The sequence below is a fragment of the Mus caroli genome, unplaced genomic scaffold (assembly GCF_978045245.1).
Source record: "Mus caroli unplaced genomic scaffold, Mus_caroli_1 scaffold_14, whole genome shotgun sequence".
NCBI classification, from domain to species: domain Eukaryota; kingdom Metazoa; phylum Chordata; class Mammalia; order Rodentia; family Muridae; genus Mus; species Mus caroli.
In genome coordinates this window covers 31,017,187-31,044,259 of record NW_028227269.1, presented here as the reverse complement: position 1 = coordinate 31,044,259, position 27,073 = coordinate 31,017,187, and the positions used below count along the sequence as shown (strand labels likewise).

At 45.6% G+C, this 27,073-nt stretch overlaps 2 long non-coding RNA genes across 2 annotated transcripts; both read left to right on the top strand.

Moving 5' to 3' along the window:
- The first annotated feature begins 4,776 nt into the window (after positions 1-4,776).
- On the top strand, positions 4,777-8,889 carry LOC147001217 (uncharacterized). The gene is made up of 3 exons (XR_015045211.1): positions 4,777-4,895; positions 8,384-8,574; positions 8,670-8,889. It is a non-coding gene; the product is annotated as an uncharacterized LOC147001217 (long non-coding RNA).
- A 347-nt stretch (positions 8,890-9,236) lies between these two features.
- LOC147001216 (uncharacterized) lies at positions 9,237-26,797 on the top strand. The gene is made up of 6 exons (XR_015045210.1): positions 9,237-10,147; positions 16,883-16,965; positions 18,022-18,177; positions 19,012-19,217; positions 19,506-21,070; positions 26,526-26,797. It is a non-coding gene; the product is annotated as an uncharacterized LOC147001216 (long non-coding RNA).
- Positions 26,798-27,073: the final 276 nt, after the last annotated feature.

The window sequence follows — 27,073 nt, the reverse complement described above, 5'->3', positions numbered from 1 at the left end:
GAGACAGAAAGACAGAGAAAGAGAGAGAGAGAGAGAGAGGGAGAGAGGGAGAGACAGACAGACAGACAGAGACAGAAAGACACAAGAGGGAATCCTCCATGTGTACATTGAGGCCACAGGTCATGAACTCAAAAGCAGGGAGGCAGAGGCAAAAAAATCTGAAGTTTAAGGCTAGCCTGTGCCACAAACTAAGACCAAGTTCCAAACCAGGACAGAGCAGAAGGAAACCCTTGTCCATGCCTTATCATCGCCACCCGACAGAGCAGTGGTGGGTTTTCTCCCTGTCAGGGCTCAGAATTCTTAGTCCTAGGCACACATGTGAGCCTGGTGGCAGGGCCTTTCACATCTCCTGCGGGCCAGGCCCTAGACTCACTACAGGTGCTGCTTGGGCACTTTTTTTTTTTTGTTTTTTTAATCTTATGTGTATGGGTGTTTTGCCTGCATGCATATCTGTGCATGTGTGTGCATGCTCATGATGGCCAGAAGAGGGCATTGGATTCTCTGGGAATGGAGTTGCAAATGGTTCGGAGCCGGTCTTGTGAGTTCTGGTAATCAAGTCAGGTCTTCTGGAAGAGCAGCCGTGTTTTTAAATGCTGAGCCATCTCTCCAGCTCTGGCACCGCAACTTTTTAAAACCTAGCCAGGTGGCTGTAAAACACGGAGAATATTACTACTGTCGAGTTTCAGAATCAGAAACTCTAAGCAGAATTGACAGGAGAATCCAGCGAGCCAGCCCACTGCTCCGTTTGGATGTGACGGCACTGTCACTGGAAACAGATGAATCACACAGAAGGGAAGCAGTCTGCCAGTCAGGGGCTGGTGAATGACTGACACTGTGGGAGAGGAAGCAGCTGCCTCTCCTCTTTGGTTTCCCATATTCTTGTGGAAGCATATTCACAGTATTGTTTTGACAACTTGGCTTTTTAGAAACCCACACAGCAAATATCCATTTCTTTCCTGACACAAAATAGATTGTACTACCTGTCAAAATTATTTCCTAGTATGGAAACTCAAAATATTTCCTTTTCTGATTCTTAGCACTTGGCAAGTCTGTTGAGTGGGTCACTTTGACTCCCAACAGCTTAGAAGCAGCTGAGGACTGCATTTTTTATGCCTTCCCACACCGAACATAACAGGTGCACACCGTCGGCCTCCCATTTAGGTCCGGCTTGTTTGATGTGGGAGCTAAGGCAGTCTAGACTGGTCTAACACAAAGCGAACACCCCAAGGGGGCCTGGACTAGAGAGGCTACCTGAACTGTGGCATGCTTAAAGGTGTGCTCATGTTTCCTGATTTAACTGGGTCAGTTTGGTTTATTTTTGCCATTTGGTCTCAGGGCAGGCAGGGCCTGATTCAGTGTGCTGGCAGTCCCCAGCTATTGCAGGATCTGAGCGACAGGGGCAGGTGTTCATGAACCCCCAGGGACTATTATTTAATTTTGTCGTCCCCCTCCCCCCCACCCCAGCCTCATGGTTTATAGATGAGCAGCACGGTGCCTGTGTTCTATTTTTAACTGAACATGCTCTGTTCTGCTGGAATCATGTTCTTTAGACACTGCATTATGCAAACTGGCTCCAGAGTTTGCCAGGAGCGCTAAACTAAACTGTGACAATTCCCAGACATCGTCATTGAAACCCCCTGCAGTGAAGCCAATACCATGCTTGCTTACTGCAAGATAGTTCTGGCTGTGTTAACCGTGCTGCCTGGTGGTGTGTTAGCCAACTGTGCTGCCTGGCGAGAAAGCGTGGCTGGCCACTTCGGAGGCGCCTCAACACTCCACTCCTGACTAATTCCGGAATAAATCCTCTGGGCTTTGGGAAGACATTAGAAAGGCTCAGGTGAGGGACATGAAACACAAAACAAGCCAGCATGAGGCACAAATGATGTGCTGCTCGGACAGAGGATCCTCTGAGTTGGTGTCCTGTCGAGCCATTCACTAACTAAAAACAAGTAGTTTGCACAGGCTGGCGTGGGGTCCCAGGGTTTTCCCTTGGTGTGGCCACGGAGCAGTGACTGTCAAGAATCCCCAGAGCCATGGTTCTCCTCCAGTGCGTCTGGGTTGTTTAAGAAACTCCATAGTAGGGCTGCAGGGAGAGCAAGCATCTGGCAGCTTCTCTGGTGGTGAGAAAGAGGAAAGAACTTTAGATAGGAGGTACAGTTCTTGAAGCTGGGTGTGACGGCATGTGCCTGCAATCTCAGCTCTCAGGAAGTTGAGGATTTAAGGCTAGCCCAGGCTACACAGTGAATCTGAAACTAGCCTTAGCTATATAAGGCCTTATCTGAAAAACAAAAAGTTAATCTACTTGAACAGGAATGACCTTTTAAAAGATAAGTTCCTTGTGAGTCAGGATGACCGTGTTCACTTTGTTTCTTGCTGTTTCCCCAAATAGCAGTACCACAGAGATGGGAGGCACCCAAGAGTCTTAGCCCCATCAGGTGCTGCAAGAAACCTCTTCACTGAGCAGTTTATAAACAAGTGTACTCCTCAGAGTCCGGAGGAAGGAGGTCTAAGATGTAGGTGTCAGTGTCCTATGAGAGCCAGTTCTCACAGCCTTTAGTGTGTCCCCACATGACAGAATGGGTGAACAGGTCCTTTGGTGCCTTTCCTAAAGGTATCGGCCCCAACACCTCCTAGCTTGTGGATTGAGCTCCTGTGGAGGAAGCTAACACAGCGGTAAATAAATGTGGACTGACAGAGGGCACAGGGCCATTCGAGAGACTGTCAGAAACTGAGAATCACCTCAGAACACGCTGAGGAGAGCTAAGGAGGTGAGGCCTGGGTTGCGGGAGGTTGGCACCTGACAGCAGTGGTTCCGACTGCTGGAAGGAGTGTTCTCTTCTGGGTTTGATTGTCTACACTCAGGCTTCAGAGCCCTGGGCATGAGAAAAAAAAGGGAGAATGAATATGTTAGTATTCCACGAAGGCACAGAAGCAGGTATGTGGGAATGGCTGTCGTTCCATCTTCTGGGTAGTCGTGGCTGTCAGGTGGGAGGCCCAGGGAGAGCCAGTGTCCCGTCAGTCAAAACCATGATGGTGTGGCTTACATTCTATCTCAGATAAATTCTTTTTTGTTTGGGAGAGAAGCATTCTCTATTTCAGCTTCAGTTAAATGGATTACGAGGACCCACATCATAGAGGGAAGTCTGTCTTACTGATTCTGATTTTTTTCAATTAAAATGTTTTCTTTAAGATACTTGTATGTGTGTATGGGTGTGTGCACCAGGATGTGGGTAACTGCAGAGTCTAGAATTAGCTGACCCCCTGGAACTGGACGTACAGGTGATTGTGAGCCACCTGGTGTGGATGCTGGGGATCAAACTGGAGTCCTCTGGAAGACCAGTACAAGCTCTTAAATTAAAAAAGAAACATATTTTGTATGTGCGTGTTCTGCAGGTATGCCTGTGTGTCACAGACCCCGCAGAGGTCATGAAAGGGTGTTGGGCCCCCTATAAGTGGAGTGGTGGATGGTTGTAAGCCATCATATGGATACCAGGAGCTGAACCCAGGTCCTCTGCAAGAGCAAAAATGGTTAAGATTGTTTGTAACCATTGAGCCATCTCTCCAGGCCCTGATTAAAATGTAAACGGCATCCAAAAACAACCTAGAAAACCACCTCCTCTCTGGGGTCAAGTTGACATGGGAAGCTAATCATGCTTGGAAGAGAGGAAGCAAGTGAGTCTCTGAACTTGAGTCACATGTCTACCTCTCCGCTCAGTGGGGGATGGGCTGCTCTGCTTAGAAGTTTCCTAGAAGGCACAGTAGAGAGTGCGGAACTGTCACACAGGTGATTTGGGAAATAACAATTTCTAAAGAAGAGGGCACTCCTCCCAGAGAGGAGCTTTTGTTTGTCTGTGTGAATTGTCTTGCTTTACTACCATTTCCTCTCTAGGAAAGGCAGTAGGCAGGAGTGAAAAGATACTTTGTTATTTCTTCTGTTCAACTCAGTGCCTGAGGTAGCACAGCCACCTCTAAGCCCTTTCTCTGAGAGGTCTATGCTAATCACTCAGCATGATTCATTTTTGGTGGCTCTGAAACATTCCCCCCAAACCCCCTTCCCTCCCATTCCCTGTCCCACCACCTCGGCAAAGCACACCACACACACAAGACATCCCTGCCCCAGAAGAGTTAGCATCGGTTGTACTACTACCGGCTATATCCCTCTGTGGAAATAGAAAGGCACTCCTTGGAGACACTGAACCTATCAGTCAAAATGTGCCAGTCTTGTTTGAACAAGATGCTGCTGTATGTGTACCATAAAGCTGCTATAGTTCTAGTCAGCCACACTGACAGTTTGAGTGATGCTGGTCCACTGACACTGCAGGCTTGACCCAAGAATCAGGTAAAAGGAACATGGCTCGTGCAGTGTACGTGTGAATGGTGTGTGTGTGTGCTTGCGCGTGCGCGTGAGCATGCATGTGCACATCCTCGCTTGGGTGGTTTCTGACCAGTAGCTGAAACTATTAGTCATATGTTTAGTCCAGGACTCCTCTAGAGGCAAAGCCTCTGGGCAAGACACCTGTAAGGAGGTAGGGCCCCTGCTCTTCTGGGAGAGTTCCTGGTAGACATGCAGAGCTCAGACCAGCCTGGAGTGGCAATGGGCATATACTGCTAACCCTAAGAACTCATGTGCTGTCAAGTCCTCTTCAGAAGTTTAGAAGACTGATTCCTGATTAGCATGTGTCTTCTTTTGGATTTTATTGCTGTGAAGAAATACCATGATCAAGGCAACTCTTATACAGGCAAACATTAATTGGTGCTGGCTTACAATTTCAGGTGTTCAGTCCGTTATCATCATGGTGGGAAGTGTGGCATCATGCAGACTGACTTGGTGCTGGAGGAGCCGAGAGTTCTGCATCTTGATCCAAAGGCAGCCAGGAGGAGACTGTCCTCTGCAGGTAGCTAGCAGGAAGCTCTGTTCCACACTGGGTGGAGCGTGAGCACTAAGAGACTCAAAGCCTGCCTACACAGTGACACCCTTTCTCCAACAAAGCCACACCTATTCAAACAAGGCCAAGCCTCCTCATAGTGCCACTTCCCATGGGCCAAGCATGTTCAAACCACCACAGCCTGTTAGAGATAATTCATTTCAAATTCCCAAGATCACACATTTATAGACAAGGTCAAGAATCTAAAATGAAAATAGATGAGACATACATGAAATTCTGTCCCCACCCATACCTCATTGACTTCTATGTGTGCACCCTGGAGTAGCCACGGGTGTCTGATCCTGAGCCTGCTGCTCGGCTTACAATATATATGTAGACCAGATGCATTGATTAGCACACTTCCCCCGGATGCATCCTCACTTGATCACAACATCTGCCACTCTGAATGTTGGCAAACTGTGGCCTCCATGGGGGGCTGTCTGCTTTGGTAAATAGATTTTATTGGGAGCCAGCCACACTCACTTGGTAATACATTGTGTCTGCTCCTCCAGTACACTGGCAGAGTAGAGCAACTGCCAGAGACCCTCCAGTCCATCAAACCTAAATACCTCTTATCTGGCCCCTTTGTCCCAGCGGTATTCACTACTGTGTCAGAATGAATGGGATATAAAACTTAAAAGAAAGAATTGCTTGTGTTGGCTCACAGTTTTAGAAACTTCAGCCCATAGTCTTTGGCTCTGATGTCTCTGGATTTATGGAGGAGCATAATGGCTCCATGGTGTTGGGAGCACTAGAAGTAGGCTCACTGTTGACCCATGGCAGTCAGAACGCTGAGGAGGAGAATACAGTTAGGGGCCAGGGCAATATGGAAACCAAGGGCATGCTATCAGTGACCTGTTTCCTTTAATTGACTTGGATCCACTTCTACCATTTCTAAAATAGAGCCACCAGATGGGGTTCAAGGCTTTTTCCACAGGAGCTTGGAGGGAAGTATCCCGCCCCCTGCCATTTGTTTCTAGATGTAATCTCACAATGTAGCCCTGGCTGGCCTCAGACTCTCAGAAGATGGGCCTGACATAGCTCAGGTGGCACTGCAGCCCCTACTGCAGGCTTACAGAGACACCGCGGATCACTAGTGGGCTTTATTTTTCCCATTGCTGTGATAAAATACAAGGCCAAAAGCAATTTAAGAAGCCTATGTCCCAGGTGACTTTAGATTCTGTCAAGTGTCCAAATCTGACAGCACTAACCACCTAAGGGTTAGCCCGGTATACACTTAAAAGTGTATTTCTCAAAGAGACTTTTTGAAAGTCAAGACTTGAAGTATATCTTAGTTGATTTTCTTTTGCTATAAAAAATATCTCTGGGCTGGAGAGATGGCTCAGCAGTTAAGAGCACTGGCTGCTTTCCCAGAGGACAGAAGTTCAATTCCCATCACCCACATGGTGGCCCCCAACCAAATTTCAACCTTTGCAGCACTTATTTTTTCTATAGTCTGATAGTCAAGAAGCAATCGCATTTAGAATACTTACTCTTATGCCCTGGTTATGGCTTTAAAAGCACACATGCACAAACGTATTCTTCTTTAAAGTGCATTTCCTATTCTCAGCCACTCTCCATTTATACTGCCTTTAGATCTGAGAGGACATCATCGTCATCTCAGTGTCATCCTCATCTGTGTCTGTCATCTGGAGGCCCCCTACCAACAGGCGCTCCACGAGGACCGGTGTGGACTCAGGCCTGGCTGCCCTTGCTCAGGCGGAAGACTTTCCCACAGAGTGGGATGCTGGGGGCCTAGGAATAATTGCACGGACTCAGCTGCTCCAGGCGGAAGCCCTGCTTCTTCACACAAGGCAGAGTGGAAGCTGGACTCAGCTCTCCCACTTTAACCTCAACATGCAGACTCTGCCACTTAAGGTCCATATACATCTGCCAGTCCTCCTTATGTATGCAAAGTGTTCCAGTCATCTGGAGGTGTGCAGACACACCCACACTCACAGTGCACATGCACCCACACTCATAGTGCACACGCACTCACACTCACAGTGCACATGCACCCACACTCCAGTGCACATGCACCCACACAGTGCACACACACTCACAGTGCACATGCACTCACACTCACAGTGCACATGCACCCACACAGTGCACACACACCCACACTCACAGTGCACATGCACTCACACTCACAGTGCACATGCACCCACACAGTGCACACACACAGTGCACATGCACCCACACTCACAGTGCACATGCACCCACACAGTTCACACACACTCACAGTGCACATGCACCCACACTCACAGTGCACATGCACCCACACAGTTCACACACACCCACACTCACAGTGCACATGCACCCACACAGTGCACACACACCCACACTCACAGTGCACATGCACTCACACAGTGCACACACACCCACACTCACAGTGCACATGCACCCGCACTCATGGTGCACATGCACTCACACTCACTGCACATGCACCACACTCGCAATGCACATGCACCCTCACTCACAGTGCACCCAGACCCACACTCACAGTGCACACACACCCACACTCACAGTGCACATGCACCCACACTCACAGTGCACATGCACTCACACTCACAATGCACATGCACCCTCACTCACAGTGCACCCAGACTCACAGTGCACCCACACTCACAGTACACACGCACCCACACTTACTGTATATATGCACCCTCACTCACAGTGCACACACACCCACACTCACAGTGCACACACACCCACACTCACAGTGCATCAGCACCCTCACCCACAGGTGTCAGGCCTTCAGCAGCTGCTCCTTTTCACTTCCCTTTCCCTCTTCTTCCTCTTCTCTTTCCTTATGCCTTCCCCTGCCTTCCCTCCCTCTCCTTTCCTTTCCCTTCCCCCTTCATTCCTTCCTCCCTACTAAACTGGAAGAAGACTGGACATTGGGCAGGTGACAGGAGCTGTCACATGAGCTAGGTGTTCTGCTTTTTACACAAACTTTCCTAATTTGTCAGTGCTGCAGAGCTCTCCAAATCAAGATGGACTTTTGGGAACTCGAGGGACGGAATGTATCAGAGAGTCCCAGGGGAGCAGTTTACTTGGGAGATTGGCTGCTTTGCTGTAGTCAAAAGGCCAGGGTAGGTTTTTGTGGTCACCCTAAGGCCTAGGTAGGGTGATCTGCCTCCAGGCAGGCACTTATCACCATGTGCATGGTTGCTCGGGACAGAGGATCCATGGGAATCTCCAACAGAGGTATATAAGCAGCTCGTTTGGCCTGCTCTGCATTTCCTCCTCAGTTCACATGGTTGGCCTGCTGGCATTCTTTGGACAGTCACTAAGGTCACAGACTGGCTTCAAGTGGAATTTTTAGTACCTCCAGTGGTGGTGGGAAGATCATGGAACAGGGACACTCAGAGACCCCCAAAGGCCAGATGTAGGTCTCTTGTAAGACTTTCTACGTGCTTAGAGCACTAGTGTGACAAGGTTTCTGGTTTGAACAGGTTCTCTGAAGTCTGGCATCTGTTCTGCTCGGTTCTGTGTTCCAAGGGTCTGACGCTAAGCCTGGCCTCTTTAAAAAGCAAGTGAGCCGTACCTTCCCTGCAAAGGACCTGCCGGTGGGGACTGAGGAAAAAGCAAGTGAGCCGTACCTTCCCTGCAAAGGACCTGCCGGTGGGGACTGAGGAAAAAGCAAGTGAGCCATACCTTCCCTGCAAAGGACCTGCCGGTGGGGGCTGAGGTGAGGCAAACACTCCCAAGTGGGAACAAACGACTAGTGCCTTCTTACAGAACAAAATGGAAGACGCCCTGGAGGTGAGTTCTGGGAAGTTAGTATTCGGAAGAAAGGTCGCTCTCCAGGAAGAATTTCTGAGCCAGGCGAAACGTTGCTTCAGTCACACAAGAATGAAACAGCCTTCTGACACCCCTACTACCACCACTACCACCCTTCACGTGAGTGAACTTGGAACACAGGCTGGCCCTGTTTAGACCATGCTCATTCTGAGATACACAGGCTCATGGTAAGTTGCTCATTTTCTAGTTCTGGAAATTCATCGTTTTGAAATTGGAGACTTCCTACTTTTCTTTTTCTTTTTTTTTTGATTTTTAATATTTTTATTACATATTTTCCTCAATTACATTTCCAATGCTATCCCAAAAGTCCCCCATAGCGCCCCCCACTTCCCTACCCACCCATTCCCATTCTTTTGGCCCTGGCATTCCCCTATATTGGGGCATATAAAGTTTGCAAGTCCAATGGGCCTCTCTTTCCATTGATGGCCGACTAGGCCATCTTTCGATACATATGCAGCTAGAGACAAGAGCTCCGGGGTTCTGGTTAGTACATCATGTTGTTCCAACAATAGGGTTGCAGATCCCTTTAGCTCCTTGGGTACTTTTTCTAGCTTTTCTAGCTCCAGACTTAATTCTTAAGTCTCCAGAGCAAACGCCCAGAGGAAGGTTGCTGCCCTACCCCCTAGGCCCTCTACTGCCCTCTGCTGGAACATTGCTGCCAGCATGACCGGTGCTAATCCTCAGTTCTTGGGCCAGTTCTTCAAGGCAACTAAGTTTCTGTCTGTAACAGACTGAGCTGCCAAACCAGTTATAGACTTCGGGACACAACTGAACACTAAGTAAAATATTTTTTTAGTATTAACAGGATGAGCAACAATGTTGTTAAAAGCAGCCAGTGGTGACTGTGGCCTTTTAACTTCTCAGCTGAGAAAGGAAAGACAGCAGGTGCCTTTACACTGCAAAACAAGAGCTTCTTGATGACGATTTTGTGCAATGCATTGTGACCATACTTAAGGTGCATCCAGTTAGACATGCTCAGTTCTCAGTGACCCACAAAGAGGGAGGTGACTATAAAATGAAACAACTCAAATACCTTGGGATGGATGGAGCTTAGGGAAGAAGAGCTCAGACACAGACAGCAGGGAAGGCCACTTATGCCAAGATAAAGTGTAAATATTTTATCCGGGGGACGGCAGGGACAGGATGGGCACAGGCGAGAATGGTATGTATCCACAGCTCCACACATACCTACTTCTATCCACGCCTGTATGTTGGCATAAATGTTATCAGATTTCTTAGAGTCTAATTTTAAAGCCGCTACTGACACCTTTCTGTGGGGCAGGATAAAAGAGAGCGGACAGCGAACCTGCATTTTGAGAAGAAGCCTCTTTGCATCCCACATTTAAGATCCCTCTTGGCTGTGAAAGAAAACCAAAGATACAAAACCACACAGACGCAGAGCTTCATGGATGATGGTAAGGATGTTGGATCAGAGCTGCCCTCTTCCCGCCTCAGGAACCACTCTTTTGGCATAAAATCATTGCCTCCTTGCATTCCCTTCTAGGTAGCCATCTGAATGTGTGGCCCTCAACACTGCAGGTTAACATTGTCCCTTCTCTTGGAAATTGTTTGATATCCTATCAAGTAATTTCTAATACTGATTTCTGACTCTTGCCTCATTTGTCAGCTGAGTCCCTTGACCTGTAGTCTGGATCTTGTTACTTTGAGTGCTTGGCTTCCCTGTGGTCCTCTGACCTTTGTGTCACTGCTAATTGGCAGTTGGATCCATGGGTTGCTTCACACCCAGGGTCACGTCCTTTGGCAGACACTAGGTGGTACTGCTTCTGTCCTCTCATGATGTCTGTCCACTAAAGAGGCAGGGTAGGGGTGGGGAGAGGGTGAAAGAGGGGGAGGGAGGGAGGGAGGGAGGGAGAGAGAGAGAGAGTGAGAGCACGAGAGCGCCTAGGCATGTATGTGTCACAGCAGACATGTAGAAGTCAGGGGACAACCTGCAGGGATTATTCTTTCCTTTGACCATGTGTTTTGGGAAATTAATCTGGACTGTCAGATACAATGGCCGGTAGGACTGTTCTCGCAGTTGTAAAAACAAAACTTAAAATGTCGAGCAAACTACAAGCTTTAAAAAAATATATCAGTAAGCCTCCCTAAGGATATTTACAGGGGTCAAGAAATGAGAAGAGAGAGACCTCTCATGAGGTAGTGCCCAGTGAACTCCAGTGAACTCTGAGGTCGGAGAGGAGGCTGTGCACTTTGAGGTCATCGCTGGTAGAAGGGAGGATGGTATCATAGAATGAGGGCCATCTGGGGCATGCCAGAGGGGAGGTATGCATGTGGAGAGCCTTCTGGATGTGGGCGAGAATGCAGCAGGCTACGATCTGAGCGTAGGGCTGGGCACAGATAAACCTAGCATACTAAAGGACAGAAAGGAGACTCCCTATTTTTACCTTGACACTAGATAGAAGAACACTATTCCTATCAATTTAGAATGAGAAACTGACTTTCTTAAAGAGTCCAGGTCTAAATTTATAGACCTTGTGTAATTAAAACAACAACAACCCCAAAACATTGTTAAATTTAGACCTGCTCTGCACTGATCGGGTCCCAAGGGAACAGCAGCACACCTGAAATTTTCCAGGAGGAGGAGACTCAACAGCAGCTTAAGAGATTTCCTCTAGGGAACTCCTCCCTGCTAAGCAAGTGAACTGAGCAAGGTGGGAATCAAGAGGAAGAGGAAGGGAGGCTTGCAACTGGAGGCCACCTGGAAAAACAGGAAATAGAAAGCCAGGCATGTTGGGACACACTGTCAAGGGGTGGAGGCATCCGTGGTGGTGGTGCCTGCCTTTAATCCCAGAGGCAGGAGGACCTATGTAAGTCCAGCCTGAGTTCCAGGACAGGCCAAGCTACACAGAGAAACCCTATCTTGAAAAACAAAACAAAACAAAACAACAACAACAACAATAAAAACCAAAATAAAAGTAGAGGTAGGAAGAGGAAGATTGCATCCACTTCCAGGCAGCCTGGTTTACATAGTGAGTTCCAGGCCAGATAGGCTAGGCAGTGTTCCTGTTTTAATAACAAACACATAACAAAAATATCAGGAAGAGAAATAAGAAAAAATCAGGAGTAGATTTAAAGACTTTAGATCATCAAATGCAAATTATAAAAGTGCCATATTAATGTGCTCAGACAATTACAAAAATTCTAAAGTGTGAATGGAAAAGAGACTCCAGGGAACCACCAAGCAAATTTTATAAAGATTTAGAATCCCCAGTAGCACAAAAGTCATAACTGAAAATAACCGTTCCGACGACGGAGCAACCATTCTAGAAGATGCTAAAGGAAAGTCAGGGAGCTAGAAAGTAAATGAAAGAAGTTGTCCATTATGCAGATCACAAGGATACAGTTCCAAAGGTGAGAGAGAAATGAGATGTGGAGGGTAGAGAGAAGACTGACAGCTCCAGGAGAAGACAACCTCAATGAGGACCTTGTAAAGAGATGAAGGCTGAGAATGGTCTTGAACTGTCAAAAGCGGCCCATCCCAGGATTCAGGAAAACCACATTTATGTTACAAGAAACTCACCAGGACACTTTATAAGCAAAGCACAGGCACCCAGACAAAAAGGGATCCCTTTAAAACAGGCACGCTAGCGAGGAGTAGCAATCAGAGCAGACTGATTCTTACAGCTAAAGGAAAGCCAGAAAACAGTGACAAAATGAAAACTACAGTCACAGAATATTTCTCAAGTTTAAGGAAGCAAGTTCTTTTCAGAAGAATCAAATTTGAATTTACAAAGGATCATCACCAGAAAAAAAAAAATCAAAGTTGAATTGCAAGAAAAAGAAGTTTCCAAGAGAGAAGAAATATGAATACACTGATAATGTATGTCACTATATATGCACACATCTTGGTACTCTTTAAACTAATGATGCGGGGCTAAGGAGATGCTGCTCCGTGGCTCAGGAGCTGCTGCTCAGTGGCTAAGGAGATGCTGCTCAGTGGCTAAGGAGATGCTGCTCCGTGGCTCAGGAGATGCTGCTCTGTGGCTAAGGAGATGCTGCTCCGTGGCTCAGGAGATACTTGCTGCTCCGTGGCTCAGGAGCTGCTGCTCCGTGGCTAAGGAGCTGCTGCTCCGTGGCTAAGGAGATGCTGCTCAGTGGCTAAGGAGATACTTGCTGCTCCGTGGCTAAGGAGATACTTGCTGCTCCGTGGCTAAGGAGATACTTGCTGCTCCGTGGCTAAGGAGCTGCTGCTCCGTAGCTAAGAGCACCTGCTGTTCTTGCACAGGATTGGAGTATGCTTCCCAGCATGCATAAAGTCTAGGTCCCAGGAATCTGATAGCCTCTTCTGGCCTGTGTGTGTGTGTGTGTGTGTGTGTGTGTGTGTGTGTGTGTATACAAGGCATACGCTAATACAAACATAGGCACACATACATTTTAAATACATTTAAAAAGGATACAAACAGGCCTATAGTTATGGCAGCTATAGGAAGTAGTACCAAAATAATCTCAGTCATCAGTGTGTGATACTAAGTTAGCTTATGCACTTCACAAAGAGTTTCAATGTGGCCACGTTTGATTTGTACTTAGCTTATTTTGTTCCTCAAAGAGATCTGGGTGTGCTTTGCTGTACGGGTGGGATTGAGATAATCCTCACAAGAGTAATTTTCACCAGACTCTGCTTTGCTTAAATACACACCTAAAAAAACACCACATGGGGTCAGACTCCCGAAGCCGGACCACACTGGCTACTGGGTTGTGTTATCCTAAGCTGCCCTTTTGCTCCCCACAGCTCATCACTGGGTGCCTGTGAAGATTGCAGAGCTCCCCCCAACTCTGCACCTAACAACACAACATTATAATATTTAAAACAAAATGTCAAATTGCTTGTGATAAATCTATCATGACAGTACACATTTTTAAAAGAAGGTTTTTTTTTTTTTTTTAAATTTGTTTTATTTGTGAGTGTTTGTCTGCATGTATGTATGTGCACCATGTTCACGCTTGGTATCCTCAGAGGCCAGAGAGTGTGTCAGACTCCCTAGAACCAGAGGAGCAGTTTTGAGCCTCCATGTGGGTGTTGGTAACCAAACCTGGGGCCTTGCATGAGAAGTAAGCACTCTTACTTGCTGAGCGATCTCTCCAGCACACCTTTTTAATATGTCACTTTAGGGTTTTGATCATACAGACAGAAATTACTGCGAACAGGGCTAGGAAGATGGCTCAGTGGCCAAAGTGCTTGCAGCACAAATGGAAGGACCAGAATTTGGATCTCTAGGACCCATGTAATAGCCATAAAATCTAGATAGGCATAGTAGCTGCCTATAATCCCATCTTTGGGGAGCCAGAGACATGGTATCCCTGGGGGCAAGCTATCTAGATAGACTGGCAGATTAATAAGCTCTAGGTTCACCTGAGAGATCCTGCTTCAATAAATGAAGTCAGTAGAGAGTGATCAAGGAAGATACCCAGTGCCAACTTTGGGCTCCCATGTGGGAAAGAGGAAGAGAGAAAGGGAAAGGGGGAGGGGAAGGGGGAAGGGAAGGGGAAGGGGGGGCGAGGGAATATAAATGTGAACACTGCAGAAGTAGAAATAAACATACATACCATGACCTTGCTTCAGCAGAAAGGTGGTGTTAACTTTCTACCTTTAAAATAATGTAAAAATATATCTAGTAGAAGAACCTTAGTCACAGAACTGTAGCTGCAAAGGAGTCTGACAGATGAGGCTTTTAACATTCCAGACTCCGAAGTACTTTCTTAGCATACAGAGAGATTTGGAATGGACAATGAATGCTAACTTACCAAATCCACCAAAACTCATGAACCAAAGTAAAAAAAAAATCATGATATTAAACTTAAAATGGTTTAAAATTGATTGGTAAATCTCTATATTTCAAAACCTGTGAGGTGCAGCTAAGAGAGCACTCAGGAACTAATGAGGTCATTGTTACATCAGAAAATATCTGGGAACTAAAGATTCAGACCTCAAAACTTTAGGAGTAAATCCACCATACCACATACAAAGAATGCAACCTAGAAATAATAAAAGCAAATGATCAACACAGGAAGTAACAATAGCAAGGAAATAACAGAAACTTGGTGCTCAGAGAGGAACAATAAGCTAGGTTTCCAGCAACATTACCCACATAAAGGAGAAAGGTAAATGACTATGACATTAATGAAAAGCACATTACATAGACTCTAAAACATTACAACAATAAAAAGGAATCATGAGTGACTTTTGCCAATAAAATTGAAGGCTTGCATTACCGCCTCCTTAGAGAATTAATGTTCTAAAGTTGACAGAAGAGTAAGAGGAGAAATGGAGACTCGTGACCTTATATAAAAGGCCAGCTATCAGTCCCACCCTTTGAGAAGACACCAAGTGCAGGTTTTACATGTGACATCTAACAAACTTTCACTGAATACTGAATTCTGAGCAAAGAGAGCCCTTCCAGTGTCAAAGAACAGTTGGAGTTTTAATAGAGCACTCTCTATTTTTAAATGTTGGCGGCTTTTAAAGCATTTTTTTTTTTGTCAGCGCAGGCAAAATATAATATGTCTGCAGGCTGGTTCCAGCCCACAGTCTGCCGGTTTGCAACCCCTGCTCTCAGCTTCACCGAGGAACACCCTTGTGAGTCGACTGACTTAGGTCTGACAGTAACAAAACTTGCTGATCGAGTGGTGAGACGCTGACGTGCATTTTTAGAGGTGGTTGTGGAAATGGTCTGAACACTGCAGCTAAGTGTAGTGCTCCTAAGTCAGGCTGACGTGCAGTACCGTTGGGAGGCAGAGGACGGGCCACATCCTTGGTGAGCTTTTTCAGTCTGGCCATCTCCCACACCTTGTGGCTTGTCTTCTCTGCGTTTCCTTCTCATCTTTCCTACCATCTTTCTCCCTTTTCATTTTCTGTGTATCTGTGAATCCAGTGGACTCGAAGGCTTCATGCATGCTAAGCAAATGCTTTGCCACTAGCTGCATCCTCTAGCACTTTTGGGGGGCTGGAGAGATGGCTCAGTGGTTAAGAGCACTGTCCTTTCTTCCAGAGGTCCTGAGTTCAGTTCTCAGTCACAACCATCTATAATGGGATCTGGTGCCCTATTCTGGTGTGTGGGCATACATGCAGATAGAGCACTCATGTGCATAAAATAAATCTTTTAAGAAGTATATTTGATTCTGAGGCAGAGTTTCACTGTGCTGACCAGGCAAAGTTGTACTTATGGTCCTCCTGCCTCAGTCTCTTGAATAGTTAGGATTATAGGTTGTGCCACTAGGCCTGACTTAGTCTTTCTCATGAATAGCGTCTTTAAAAAAATATTTTCCAGCTCTAGTGAAGAACAACTGACCAAAAATTGTGCATATTTAATATATACAACAACATACTGATTTGATACATGTAAGCCTTATAAAATAATTGCCACAATCAAGGTAACTAACACATTGAAAACTTTAGTTACCCTTTATATACAATATATAATATTATATTACATGTAATATAATATGTTATATAATATTATATATAACAAGTAATATATAATATATACATATAATAATATTTTATATATTATATAATGTGTAAATTAGGGTCAACATACTTATATCCTCCCTCAATTATTATTTACTTATGCTAAAACATTGCAAATTCTACTAACTTTAAAAACATATGTGACATGTGGTCTTCACCTGTCATCAATCCTCCTGAGCAACAGCGCAGCAGCATTAATCTCTCCCTCTGTACTGTGACTCAGTCCCACCGATAGACACCTCATCATCATCTCTGTCCCCATCTGTCCCTTCTCCTGCTCTGACAGCCTCTGGTGTGCACCATGCTGCTCTCAGCTTCCTTGAGTCTACGCTGTGGACTACACAGTACTGTGAGCTCATTTCATGGTGTCTGGCTCATTTGACTAAATGCAATGACCTCCAGGTAGGTACATCTTATCATAAATGATGGGGTTTCATTTGTTTTGTGAGGCCAAATAGCATTCCATTATGCCTATGGACCATATTTTCTACATCCACTTATCAGGTGATAGGCATTTAGGTTGCTTCCATTTCTTGGGCACTGTGAATACATCTACAATAAACATGGACATGCAGATTCCTCTTTCATATCCTGATTTAACGTCCTCAGTAAGTGTGAGATTGCTGGATCGTCTAATTTTTATTTTTTTTATTTTTATTTCCAGGTATCTCCGTATTGTTTTTCCAGAGCTGCTGTATTATTTATATTTCCACAAACAATGTGCAGAAGTTCCCCTTCCTCCTCCTCGTAAGTAGCCTTGCTGCCGTTTACATGCCATGGCAATTCTTGCAACACCTTACTGTGGTTTTGACGGATGTTTCTTGGGTGACTGTTAGCATGACCCTTTCCATGGTCGTCTTGGCCATTTGCATGTCTTCCTTCAGAGATGCCTATGTAGATCTGCAGACAATGTTTTACTTGGAGTTTATTACCACTGAATTGCTTGATTTCCTTTTACATTCCAATTATTAGCTCATTGTCAGAGAAATAGTTTGAAAATATTCCTCTCATTTTCTAGGTAGTTGGCTCTGCTGTTTCACTCGCTAGGCAGGCCATGTTTTCCTTCTGTTTCCTTCCCACCTCCTTGTCCCTCCGCCTCACCTCTCTCTCTTCTTTTCCTCTCTTCTTCCTCTTCCTTTCCCTTCCTCCTCTTCTCCTCTCCTCTTCTTCCTCTTCCTTTCCTGTCTTCTTCCTCTTCTCTTTCTCTCCTCCTCTTTTTCTTCTTCTTCCTCTCCTCTCTTCTTCCTCTTCCCCTTCCTTTCCTCTTCCTCTTTTCCTCTACTGAGGAATCCAGAACACCATCCATGGCAGGCAAGCACTTCCATCATTGAACTATATCTGAAAAACTTTGAGGCAGGACCCTGCTAAGTTGCCTGGGCTGGCCTCTGTGTCTTTAAATGCACTTTTCTGTGTTGCCACCCGATCCAGTAATGACCACAGCAAATTGGTGCTTCCACCAGAGACTCTGACTCCAAAAAGAAATGCATTATGATACTTCGGTCCCACTTAGGGCCCTATAATATAGGGTCTTACACAGCCTATGATTGCTCACCCACCTTTTGTTACGAGAAGTAATAGTAACCCAGGTCATGAGCTCTGGAGCCAGCCAGTCCTGCTTAGATTCTGCCTCTCCTGACCCGTATGACCCTGTGACCTCTCCATCCTCTCTTTTCCCAATGGTAAACAACATGAACAAGACAGACAGACAGACAATCTCTGATCAAAGGTATTCACACTGTGGTTGTGGGAAACCCATAATAAAAAGACACAGTATGTATCACATAGTAGATTCTATTTTCCCAGCCTTGGATCAGGGCTTGGCCACATAACAGCAGGAGGCAGAAGCTGATCCAGTTCTGGGCAGGAGCCCGTGGGGTCTGTCTTTCCATGTGCTTTCTGTTCTTCACTGCTGCCCCGATTGAGTAGGTGACTCATCTCAGGAGGATGAAAAGGCAGGAGGTAAGCTAAATGTAGCTGGGGTGATCCAGTCTCTAGCGGGCTCCAGATGTGTGAGTGGTTGCTGGTTTAAGCTACTGAGCTGAGGTGATTGACACCGACTGTGGCTGTCTGTTGTTCCCTTAAGCACATTTTATCCTTGCAGCAGTCTGAGGGTGGGTATTGGGAACCCTTAATGATCGGAAATCATCTAATGTGCAATAAAAATATTAAAGTCTTGCTTGCATGCAAAACTTGAAATAAAGCAAATAAAGCAAATATCAACATCTCCTCTCTACCTCTACAACCCAAATCTTGTTAAGAATCAAGAAGTTAGAAGTTTCAAGGTGACATCACTGTCCAGAGTCAGATAGTGTGGTCAAGTGCATCATTAAATGTCAATCTGATAAGAGAAATACTTTGAGCTTTTAATTTAGATTTATTTACTTTATTTTATATTAGTCTGAGGTAGGTTTTGTTTTGTTTTGTTTTGTTTTTGGCAGAGTTACCCTATGTAGCCTTGTCTGTCCTGGAACTCACTTTGAAACCAGGCTGGCCTCGAACTCGGTGATCTACCTGCCTTTGCCTACAGAGTCCTGGAATTGATGGATTATTTTAAATAACCAAGCTTGTAAGATATCACATCTCCATTAAATCCCTCATATAAAAAGCTGTTCAGAGGTTACTCTCGCAGAAGCCCTGGGTGTAGTTCCAGGCACCAACATTGGGCAGCTCACAGGCACTTGTAACTCCAGCCCCAGGGGATCTAGCGCCCTCTTCTGGCCTCTGAGGGCTCTTGTACTCACACTAACACCATCATCATCACACATACTCATAATTAAAAATCTTTTCTAAAAGGTTCTAGTTGTAATATCATGCCCGTCAATGTCACGCCCAATTCATGGGAAAGGAAGAGGAGATGTGGAGCGCTTGGTCGCACAGCTGGTCATCGAGAGCAGGACGGCAAGGCACCGCCGAATGCCTGAAATGGTTTCCCCGTCAGGAAAAGTCACCACAGGAGAGTCCAATCCTTTCTTTGCTCAGGCTGAGTGGGTTAGTGTATGGTAAGAGCTCAGTGCCCTCCATTCTCAACCAGATTCTTGAATTTCTAGTGAATTGAGATGTGAGGGGCTTGGTTTGGCACAGTCTCTCTGGCCCCTGATGTCTGCAACACTGCTCAGACTCCCCAGGATGATCCTCTGGGAACTTCCACATCCAGGCCTCCTGGTTTCTGCCATGCATAGTTTCTTGGTCTTAAAACGGGGTGATTTATTTTCTTTAAACGGTTAAGTAACTAGTGTGTGTTTGTTGTGTATAAAATAACGTGCAGGATTCTGTTCTCTTCTGCCCAGGGATTGAATTCAGGTCCGCAGGTTTGGCAGCGAATGGAGCCATCTCACAGACTCCTCACCTACTTTCTTTTCAGCTTTTGACTGATCTCTCCATTCATTCTCCACTGCAGCAGTGTCTCATCCTTCTGGCGTCTGCTCCTTGGCTCAGAGAACAGAAGCCTAGAGAATTTGGTCAGCCCCGGCTCCTACAAATTCGGCAGTCAATTCCTGGCCCTCTGTTGCCCTCTAGTGGACTTTTGTCTTATAGCTTCCGGTACACGATGCGTTTTAACCCACTGTGCTGCTGGTAGCCACTATTGTTTCTAATAGTTCAAAGGATGTAGCTAGCAATTAAATTTAATCTCTGACTCATTTCAGCCTGCTTCACAATATTAAGGCATGTTTTTGAAAAAATCCCTCATTGTTTAATCGAAAGACATGAGGCAAATCAGCGATAACTGTTTCAGAGGACCCAGGGGAAAGTCAACTCTCATTCCCACCAGGGTCTTCTTAGTTAACGAAGCCAGCAAATAAGTCATTCAGCAAACATCATCTGAGCACGGCCGTGTGTCACACACTGTCCAAATAGTGGTGTCTGGGTGGAAGGAAATGTCCAATTCTTACACTGTGTATCAATAGGCGACAACACGGTTTTTGTCGTTAAAGAGAAAGGACAACCCCACTTCTATGGCTTATGGGAAGAGGAAATCTCTACAGCCCTTCCTAACCACAAGCCAGCCCATTATCTCTGGGCTTGGTTAATTGCCATCAGGTCATAGAAGTCATAGCCAGAGAGTAAGAGAATCTAAGATTCCAAGTTCCGGACAAGTGTACAACAGTGAGCAAACTCCTTTTCCACAGCAACATCACAAACACGTACTAGCGTCTGGAGGCTAAGGGTCACATGCCAGTAAGTGATCGGGGTTGAAATAGACTCTCCCGGGGGGGAATTGCTGCAAAGCGCCCTGTGTAGGCCTTAGACTCGGCTGTGTGGGAGATCTGTGCCTTTGGTGTCTGAGATGGCCAGGCTCTAGGAGCCACAGAGCATTTGTGGTAACTATGTGTCTGTTTTCGCAATGTTCCGTAGCCAGTTGTGGACTATGTAGCCTCTGATTGCAAGTAAAAACATAACCAACCTCAAAATTCTAAAGTTTGCAGTTGTCTTTATGATTTATTTGTGATCTGTTTGTTTTTGAGACAAGGTCTCCCTGTGTATTTTAAGCAGCCCTCAAACTCACAATCCTCCTGCCTTAGCTTGTCAAGTGCTGGGACTATAGGCTGAAGTCACCAAGGTCGGAGCTGACAGCCTGCAGGAGAATAAATATATTCTTTCTTTTGAGACAGGTTCTCATGTAATCCAATCTGGACTAGAATCTCCGTGGATGACCTTGAACTGTGCACCACCATGCCTGGCTAATGAGCTTACCCTCTTAAAGGAAAGACAGCTGATCAGCACGCGGAACACTACCCAGGTCAAAATCAATCCTCCACCAATGCCTCAACGTGGCTGAACTCAGTTTTTTCTGCCATTCCCTAGACCCAGCGATTTCTAAGGAGAGTAATCAAACCACCACGGTATATTCAAGGTACCTATGGGCCTGGCTGGTTTTAGGTAGCCACAATCCTGGAAGGGACTGGGAGCAGAACCAAAGTGGGTGGGCAGCTCCTCCTGCCATGCCTAGGAACTCGGAGCTCTTTCTGTCAAGGTATTTCTTTGCCTGGTTGGGAGGAGTAGGAGAGTAAGCCTAGGACAATCTGGCCTCTCCCTTCTCTTTCCATAATGCTTTTCCATTGAGGCTAATGGAATGGGACCCAGCTAGGCTTTGTTGGCCCATTCAGGTAAGAATGTTGGCAGAGATGTCATCCAGGGGACTCCTCTAGGCTTGCAAGCCAAGCTATACTCTATTTCTACTTTTTAACACCTCCAGAATTCTAATTCCTATAGGAAGCCAGTTAAGTGTGTGCTCAGAGTACAACCACAGGCATGCTTAAAATATTGATCTTAGTTTTATATGTGTGCTTGCCTGCATGTGTTTAGGTATACCATTTGTAAACAATGCCTATGGGGGTCCAGAAGAGGGCATCAGATCCCCTGGACCAGGAGTTACAAACAATTGTGTGCTACTGTGTGGGTGCTGGGAATCAAACCTGGGCTCTCTGTAAGAGTAGCCATTACTCTTAACTACCAATTCATTTCTCGAGCCTTTAAAAGAGAAAAACACTTTAAAAGAGTAAAACAATAACTCCTTCCAACAGACCCTGGAAAATGCAGAGTACCCCGAGGAGCTTGCAGGCAGCTTTTCCCTAGAGAAACGTCAGAAGCACAGTTAGGCTTGACCACCCCTGATCTAGAGGCCTGATGCTGTGTGCCTGTTCTCTTAGAAACATGATTGCTAAGGCTGGTTAGATGGCTCTGTGGTTAAAGGTGTCTGCTGCCAAGCCTGATAACTTGAGTTCTATGCTTGAGACTCATGGCAGGTGGAGAACTGACTTCTATAAGTTATCCTCTGGCCTTCACACACACACACACACACACACACACACACACACACACACACACACACGCACGGTGTAATTAAAACGGTAATTACTGAACTGTTCTCTCAGTATATTTTAGGCAGCATATACACAGACAATCCATCCGCAAAGCAGACAGGGTGCGCATTACTACTGCCTGCTGTGATGGGGTTTGCAAAGGACGTGTGTCCAGGACACTGGAGAAGGGACCACGCAAACCTTCGTATCTTCCACAATACAGTGCACTAGTCCAACACACAGTAGGCTGTCTTTCAGCTGGACATGTATATGGCCATTTCCTTGGCAATGCAAACGAAGCCCACAGAATGTGGGAAATTGTGGCAGAAATGTGCTGTTTCTATTTACAGAGCTCAGTTTACTCTTAAGTTCCCATTGTTCCAGCGTCCTTCTGTATTCATAGCTGGGTCTCAATAGCTTGTCTAAACCGATTGCACTGCTGAGGGGCCGATTCTAGTCACTGTCATGTTCTGGCAGTAAAATCCCAAGTTTGGAGTCTTTCCATACAGACACAGCCATGCTAAATTAGCTGAGAAGAATCTCAGACTTCTGGATTTCTTACAACTGGGGAAAAATCCAAACATACCATCAAAGTTCGTATAGGACATCCACCTGCATCCACTCTAGGGAAAACTATTTCAGGCAGTCTTGCCTGACCACTCTGGGTTTCTGGACAGTGTACTTTTTCTTCCTTGTATGCACCAATGCAACAGCAGAGGTCTCTTGGGATACCTTCAATGTGACAGAAACGTGACAGAGACTCCAGCAAAGAGGCAGCAAACCACCTTTTAGAGAAGATCAGGAGGTTTCTGTCTTCAGGTACTGCAGGCTCTAGGGGGTTCAGTGGTTATGCTAGTCAGTCTCTCAAGTAGTGCTGGACGTTTGTCTCCTGTGTTCACACCCCATGAGGTCACTTGACTTAAGTGTTGCCATCACATAGCGGCCACGGACAGTCTCAGAACTTATGTGCTCACTGTCACAGAGGCAACGCTCGGTTTTCATCCTTCATGACCAAGCCTGTGTCAGTTTCTGCTGCTGACGTCATGACAGACAGATGTGTACCAAGTGTTGGCAGATGCCACCAAGATGCTCCCAAATTCTCTGCTGCTTGGACTTTGCCTGGCCACTCTCTAGCTGGAATGATGAAATGTCACAGCCAAGATCAGGACGATAGAGTTGGAGTCTTGGCTTGGCCATTTGCCATCCTGACCTGGTCTCTCTGAGCCATAGATTCTTATTAACTTTGATGAGAATTTTGGAGCCCGAAGCACTAGAATTTAGAGCCACAAAGCAGCTACACATAGTATCATTCTTTCCAGAACATAGCCGTTCTTTTTATAAATTGTAGCTAGAAGTAATATTTTTATTATCCCTCATCAAATGGGTAGAGACCAGATGGGAACACAGTGGTGGCTTAATTAGTTTGCCCTCTCCTAAATTAGATGGGAGAGCCATATCACAGTGCTGACAGGTACTGATCTTAGGAAGAACATAGCAGTTTCTCTCTCTCTCTCTCTCTCTCTCTCTCTCTCTCTCTCTCTCTCTCTGTAATATATATTCTATGACTGTTGAGAGCTGGTTCTACCCCTCCACTATAGCTTCTGAGGGTCAAATCCAGATCATCAGGCCGGTGTGACAAGTGCTTTTACCCAGTGAGCAATCTCACTGGATATCAAGTCTCTCCGTTATTTATTCATTTATTTATTTATTTATTTATTTATTTATTTATTTATTTATTTATTTGGTCCAGTGTATCAGCTGGTTGGGCACCGTGTTGGTTAAAGAGTTTGCCCAGTGGAGCAGGCCATGCATTCATGTCAGGACACTGAAAGCACCTTGTCTAGAGGCTGGTGGCTGGTAGAGACCCACTTCGGCTGACTGATCAGTCTGTGCTGATTGTTCATCCCTTCAACTCTAATGCATTTAACTGTTCTAATCTTCAGCCCGCATAACCTCACATTCCCCAGTGAGTGATGAGAAAGCCACCTTTAAGAGCTTTGTTAAAATCTGCAGTTTATATTTGTTCTAGATTATTATGACAAAAAAGAAAGAGAGAGAGAGAGAGAGAGAGAGAGAGAGAGAGAGAGAGAGAGAGAGAGAGAATGAACGCTCACATTTCTGGGAACATTTCTGTGTTATCAACTATCTCAAGTCTGGGCAGCAGCGCTGGGTACCAGGCCTTTCACAATTACCAGTGTGTATGAGCCCCTGGTGTCTCATGCTTGTGCCAATGGCCAGTCTTATTAGAAGCATTTTTTGGTAAATTTCCTGAGGGTGAAACTGTATCTTGTTGTTACAGTGAGATCCCCAACCCAGTTACTATAGAGAATAGCTTGGTACCCATTGGCAATTGGTACACTCCTTTCTGTGTGTGCTCTTAGCTCTTTTTTTCCCCTGAACTTCGATTTTGTAAGTAGTGTGCCTTGAAGATATTTTTATATCTATGTACAAGCTCTGTATATCTATGTACAAGCTCTGTATATCTATGTACAATGCATGGACATTACTTTATAGTGGTCGGAATGAGAAATGCCTCCCGCAGGTTCATGGACTTGAGCAGGAGGTGCCAGTCGGTGCTGCTGTTTAGTGGAACCCTTAGGAGGTGGAGACTTGTTGGGGGACATAGATGACCCAGGGCAGGGCTTAGAAGGTGTATAGCCTCACTCCACTTCCTGTTTCCTGCCCCACTTCCTGTTTCCTGTCCCACTTCTGGTTTCTTCTCTCTGTTTTTTGAGTGTGGATAGAAAGGTTCAACCAGCTTCCCGCCTTGCCTGCCTTCCCCACCTGTGGCCATGCCCTTCCTGTCAGGGTGTGCTCTCTCAGGAACTGTAAACCACACTGCTGCTATTTGCTGACATATTCTATCCCAGCAATGAAATGTGACTACAAATATGGTTTGTTTAATCAGGTATTTGTTCCTCCTCCTTCCTCCTCTTCTTCTTTTGTACAAATATTGCTTTACTTGATATAATTTAGTGGGTATATCCACAGACAAATTTCTTTGTAGGAGATAAATTATAGAGAAAAAAGTCCTAAGTTTTATGTTTCAAGAGATATCGTTAAACATTTCTGAAACCTTGTGCCACTTTATGCTCTCCCACTGACAAATGTCACATCTGTTGTAATTTTGTGTCAGGAAAGAGCTATTTGTACTTTCCAAGTGACACTGTTGTAACTGTTCCTAGTGTTTCTATTTTCTGTTAGTACAACAAAATACCTGAAGGTGGAAACTTCACAGAGAGATTAAGTTTATCTGAGCCTTCGGTTTTGGAGGCTGGAAAGCCAGGATTCTTTGTCCTTTGATGGGTGACCTCATAGCAAGCGTCACCACGGAGAAAAGACCTGTGGCAGAAATCACATAAGAGACCAGAAGCTTGAACGAGCCAAGGCCAACTTGCCCTTTTTATAACCAGAGACCCCAGAACAGCATCCATCCTTCCCGAGGACAGCATCCCCACCTTCAGCATGCCCAGGCTCTTAAAGCTTCCACAGCCTCAAGCCCAGCACACCGGAGACTCAGCTCCAGCTGGTGGGCTTTGGAGGCCACGGTCAGACATTATCCAACTACAGCACATCACCATACCATTGCTGCTCTGATTTCACTCTGGTTCTCGCAAGCAGAGGGTGAGATGGTCCTCCACCGCTGCCTCACTTCTCACTGAAGCTTGGGGAAAGTTTGTTGTTGTTGCTCTGTCTTCATTTCCCCATCCAACTCCACAGGAATCTATTTCCTTATCCCACCGTGTTGAGTTAGACACGGGACTCCTCTGGGTAGAGATCTAAATTCAGTTACATGGCTTAAAGGCTTGAGCATCCCATTGCCCTTGAGGTGAGTGTGCTCGAGCTGGTTCAGGTTTCAGAACGACGCTCGCAGTGCCCTGTAAGAACTGGATCTATAGCCCAATTCAACCACCTTGGCAGAGCCCCAAATCTGAGAGTGAGGGAGACATGCCCATTGGGGTACATCACTGAGAGTTGAGGTTTGTTTTGTTATACAGTATGATCAAAGGATTACTGCATGAAAGCTACTTAAGAATTTTGTTGGCACTGGCAATTGTGCCATGTGCCCAGTAGGCAAGCATCTTATCGTTGACCTATACTCAATGATCTTTGCACTTTGACTTTGAGACAGGGCCTTACTAAATTGCTCCTTCTGCTCTTGAATGTGTTCTGTATCTAAGACAGACCTTGAACCTGTGATCCTCCTTCCGTAGCCTTATGAGTAGCTGGAATTTCAGAACTGTGCCACCAGATTCAACATCGCTGCTGTATTTTAAAACACTGTATATGTGTAAACACACGTACAATTTTATAGATATACCTAGAATTTATAATTGTTATAAAGGTTTCCGTGTTTTTTTCTTTTTCCTTGTTAAGGCAGTTACTCTGTCTTTATTCTCCTATCCACAGAGACCCCCTTTCCTTTTCCAGTAATGCATGCTGTCAACCTACTGTGTGCCCGCCCATTCTTACTCTGCTGACTGGCTTTTTGTTTATTTGACACAGACTAGACTCATCGAAAAGGAAATCTCCACTGAGAAAGATCCAGCTGTGGGCGGGCCTGTACAGCGTCTTCTTAGTTAATGACTAATGGGGAGGGTTCAGCCCACTGTGGGCCATTTCACCCCTGGGCTGTGGCTGTGGGTGCTATAAGAGCGAGCCATGAGAAGCCAACCAGTAAACATCACTCCTCTAAAGCCTCTGCAAGAGCTCCTGGCTCCAGGTTCCCACCCACCCTACATTCCTGCCCTGACTTCCTTCTATGCTAAACAATGATGTGGAATTGTAAGAAAAATAAACTCTGTTGGTCATGGTGTTTCACATTAGTAATAGAAATCCTAAGACACCTTTACTTATATTTCTATATATTCATTTAAAAGAACAAACACAGCAGGTGATAGCCGACTAGCTGAAACATCCAATATTACTATATCACTGTATGCTACACACACACACACACACACACACACACACCTGACATTTTGTGCTTTCCATAATGGCACAAAATTATGAACATTGTTGCTTTCTTATTATTCTTACAAAGAAACACCTCA